The sequence below is a fragment of the Pollachius pollachius genome (genome assembly GCF_949987615.1).
Source record: "Pollachius pollachius genome assembly, chromosome: 10".
NCBI lineage: Eukaryota > Metazoa > Chordata > Actinopteri > Gadiformes > Gadidae > Pollachius > Pollachius pollachius.
The window spans coordinates 7,103,920-7,108,919 of NC_136943.1; positions in this window are offsets into that span (position 1 = coordinate 7,103,920).

Genomic DNA, 5,000 nt, shown 5'->3' on the forward strand with positions numbered 1-5,000 from the left:
AAATAATTCAGCAGAGGGTAGGATGTGTAAACCAGAGGGGGGGATAATCCCCACCATCCCCACAGGCAAATCGCACCCTGGTTGAATACTTTAATCTAAAACGCAACAAACTGGTCCAACCTGTTGAAAGGAGCACCTGCAAGGAGGAGGATGAGCACAGGCACACACACACACACACACACACACACACACACACACACACACACACACACACACACACACACACACACACACACACATATAAACATACAAAGGCACACACACAAAGCCGCACAATAAAGAAAAGGAAAGGGTAACCCTGGCCATGTAGTACACAGTGAAACAAGAGATGAAGGTAAGGTAATTCCCCTTGCCTTTGCTTCTAGACATATCAGCCAAGCCATACTATCCCTCCTGCTCTCATAAAGGGAACACACAGACAAAGATCCCGGGCCTTTGCCTGGCTTTTGAGACCAACAACGCAGAGAAAACATATGCATTCAATTAGCCCTCCTGGCATGAAGCACCAGGGGTTTCTAGGAACCAGTAATGACTGACGTATTAAACTCACAGCCCTACGCACTTTAATGAGTTTGTTTTCTCTGCTTGGGGGTCCCCTGAGAGTAACTGTAGAAATCAGACTTGGGTTCACTTCCATTAAGAGCAAGCACTTTGGACGTAATGTGAGTTGACACAACACACACACACACACACATACGCACACACATATGCTCATGCAGCACTAGGGATGCAAGCGCTGGATATTAGCCAATACCGACTGACTGAAGGGCGGTCTCTCTCTCTGCTCCCATCCCACCCCTCTCTCTCTCTCTCGCTCTCTCTCTCTCTCTCTCTCTCTCTCTCTCTCTCTCTCTCTCTCTCTCTCTCTCTCTCTTTCTCTCTGTGTGAGGCCCAGAGCTTTGAAGTCAACCCACGGTGGACCAATCCTCTGAGACAATGACTTGTGAGAGGTGATGACGTCACCTCCTGCCATGCCTCTCTTATGTGTTTGTGTGTGTGTGTGTGTGTGTGTGTGTGTGTGTGTGTGTGTGTGTGTGTGTGTGTGTGAGTGTGTGTGTGTGTGTGTGTGTGTGTGTGTGTGTGTGTGTGTGTGCATGTCTGTGTGTGTGTCGGTCCTCGCTCAGGGAGAGGGAGGGTGGGGGTTTGACATTCAACCACCCACTCTCATGTGGACTAGCCTATGCAGCGGAAGGAGAGTGGTGTTAATGAGGAGGTGGGTGGATGTTGCTGTGTTCAGTCAAAGCCAGCTCCACCGCCCGACTCCAACCCCAAAACCACAGCTTCCTATGAAAGGCTTTGGGCTTTTTTGTTCTCGTTTTTTGTTCTCGCAAAGCTGTGTGTGTTGTATCGTGTGCTTTCCTTCAAACTGCCCTTCGACCCCTTTCTGAATCGTAGGCCCCCCATCGTTTCAAGACGGGCTTCCTGGGAACCGAGCAGGAGATGAAGGGTGGGAACGGACCCAGAGCGGCGGGAGTGTGATGGAATGTCAGGGACAATAAAGATGCCACAGTGTGTGGAACCTGTTATTACTGTCAGAGAGCTCCCGGAGACGCACACACACACACACATACACACCTGTGCCAACGCTCAACAATCGCACCAGTGTTTGTCTCCGGCCGGGTCTCCGGGCCAACTTCTGGAGGTTGTGAGGCTGTGACTCGTTGCCGTAAGGGGAGTGTGTTGGGGAAGGGGTGAGCAGCAGGTTAAAGGAACATTTGGTTAGATATGGGACCCGTGTATTAATAGAGTCCCGCATAGCTGTGATACTCGGCCTCTGAGGCAATCTTCCCTCGCTGGACGTGCCGATCGGAATGTCCTTCATGGTAAACATTTGTAAATCAAAAAAGGTGTCCATTTTTACACCGCGTTGGAAGCTATTCGCGGATGGGAAACAATCCATGCTATTTTGCTGTAAAAAAGTCCTGTTTTTACGGCATCACAGTCACTGTAAACGACACATCCCTGTTTGCCCACCACAGATGTGTCACGTTCAGATCCCAGGCTCCTAGTGCTGTCGCGCGCCAGGGCTTTGGTGCTCGATCGAATTCCCGTAATCTGCGCTGGAGAAGGGGGGAGAAGGGGGGAGAGGGAGAGGTAGAGCCCTTTTTCTAACACCAGTACACAAAGAGCCCGCCTGAATGAGTGACTCATCGGGGAGAGAAGGGGGCTTAGTAATCACTCTAAAAACCATTGCGCTGTCTCGACAGTTGCAAAACTGTCGTGTAATGCAATTTTTGATGGCTTTTCAAGGCTAGGGAGAAAATACTGGTGCTGAGTGAACCAGGTGTGTGTGTGTGTGTGAGTGTGTGCGCGCGCGCACGCGTGTGTGTGTGTGAGTGTGTGCATGTGTGTGCGTGTATGTGTGCATGTGTGTGTATGTGTGTGTGTGTATGCTGAGCCGGCTACACGCAGCATATTGCTAATCATTTCCATCTTTCAGTCAGCGACCGGGAACGACTTAGCGAAGGCTTACCACATCGTAGAGGCCGCTAAGTGGTCCCCCGCGACTCCAAACGACGGACACAATTAAGCTAGCTGTGATTCGCTAGCTGTGGTAAGCCTGCTAAGGAAAGATCAATCTGGCTTCACAGATTAGCTGGCCTGTAATGAGCCCAGCAGGAGAGGATTTGTCAACTCTAAATAGCAGAAGTGCCTCTACAGACCAATACCATGTGCTCGAGGTTGAGAGGGAGTGTGTATGTGTGTGGGTGCGTGTGTGTGCATGTGTGTGTGTGTATGTGTGTGTGTTGGTGTGGGTGTGTCTGCGGAGTGTGTGGGTGTGTGTGTATTTGTTTGTGTGTGTATGCCTATGTGTGTGTGTGTATTCCAGTGTGTGTGTGTGTGTGTGTGTGTGTGTGTGTGTGTGTGTGTATATGCTCGACGTTGAGAGGGAGTGTGTGTGTGTGTGTGTGTGTGTGTATGTGTGTGGCTGTGTATATTTGTGTGGGTGTGGCAGTGTCTGTGGAGTGTGTGGGTGGAAATAAATTATTTATTTGTGTGTGTGTGTGTGTGTATGTTTGTGTGTTTGTGTATGTGTGTGGGTGTGTGCGTGTGCGTGGATTGTGGCTGTGGGTATACATTGTGTGTGTGTTTGTGTTTGATCCATATTTGAGAGTCCACTTGTATGCAGCATACAGTCAGAGGGAGGTGGGGGTAGGCAGGCCATTGAGACATGCTTGGCTTTCGCTTTTCATCTAGAAGACGCCATCATGACCATGACCTCATCCCTTGGAAAAAAAAAGTCCCCTTTTCCTGCCTTTCTCTTTTTTTCTACCTTCTCATCCCTTACTCTCTCTCTCTCATCTCTCTCTTCTGTCTCTTCCCCTTCACCAGTCGAACGGCAAGATCTCATTGTTGCATTCCAGAGCCCCCACACTGTCTCTGTCTGCGGGGGGGAAGAGAGGGACAGAGAGTGAAATGAAACTCTGTGAGAGGTCAGGGCCATCTCTCTCTCTCGTTCTCTGTCTCTGTGTCTCTGTCTCTGTGTCTCTCTATGTGTCTCTGTGTGTGTGTCTCTCTCACTTTCTCCCCACACTCTCTCTCTCTCTCTCTCTCTCTCTCTCTCTCTCTCTATCTCTCTCTCTCTTTCTCTCTCTCTCTCTCTCTCTCTCTCTAGCGTGTGGGCTGGTGGGTCGCCCTCACACAGAGAGGATTTACGACTGAGGAAAGGGAGAGTGAATCAGGGGTGTCAAAGGTGGCTGGAAGACTGGACGACTGGAAGACTGGATCAGATTTCAGATTTCTTTTGATTGCATCACTTGTTTGTTTCACAGAGCTCCATTGAAGCAGATGTTGTTCTCACGCCGGGAGAAAGGATTCTTCCGGTAAGAGACAAACCGAGCCCATGTGGCCAATACATCCACAACAGTACAGAGGAGCAGATTACATGTTAGGGGTTAAGGGTTAGCTGTGTCACAGAGAGAGTGAGAGAGAGAGAGAGAGAGAGAGAGAGAGAGAGAGAGAGAGAGAGAGAGAGAGAGATGGGGAGGGAGGGAGGAAGAGGGAGGGAGAGAGAGATAGAAAGAGGGAGATGGGGAGGGAGGGAGGGAGAAAGAGGGAGGGAGAGAGATGGAGAGGAAGTGAGGAAGGAAGAGAGAGGGAGAGTGAGAGAGAGAGCGATGGGGAGGGGGGGAGGACGAGAGAGAGAGAGATAGTGAGAGAGAGAGAGATGGGAAGGGAGGGAAAAAGAGAGAGGAAGGGCGAGAGAGAGGGAACTCTCCAGTTTTTCCCTCTCTAGCCTTTAATTAAGAGAAAAGAAAAATATACTGAGGTTGATTTTTATTTTTTTTATCCCTCAATGGAAACCCCTTTAAAGTACCAAGGAACTTTGAAAGAAGAAAAAAGGTGAAGGAAGGAGGGTTTTTTTCCATATTTCCAGATAAAGACCAGGTCACGACCGAGAAGAAAAAGAAAAGAAAGAAAAAGAAAAAAAGCGGTTCATTCATGTTCACGGGCCGCGGGCCGCAGAGGAACCAGGCTTAAGGGGAGCGTCTTGGTGCCCACACCCTGGCCCCACCACAGCCTTCTGCCTGCTGGGGCTGCCTGAGCTGCCCTCCACTCCACATGCCCCGGTGCGTCAGCCTGCACACACAGCACAGCCGCGCACGCCTGCTCCCGCTTCGAGCCCGGCCGGAGGATGTCTTTCCGCCACACGCGTGCACGCGTGCACACGCACACATCCACTTGCAAATGCAAAACCACACACACACACACACACACACACACACACACACACACACACACACACACACACACACACACTGGCCGGATACTGGCTTTTTGGACAGCCTCCTGTCAGGGGCAGAGAAAACAAATGAGTCAAACATGCGGTCATCCCTTCTTCCTGTCTGCACATAGGAACCCCCCAGATGTTAGGGCCATGTGTGTGTGTGTGTGTGTGTGTGTGTGTGATTTGTGTGTGTCAGTGTATATACAGGAGCACAAGCTTCTTCACATTTTAACGCGGGACACATGGATTTACACAGGACGTGATGAATGAA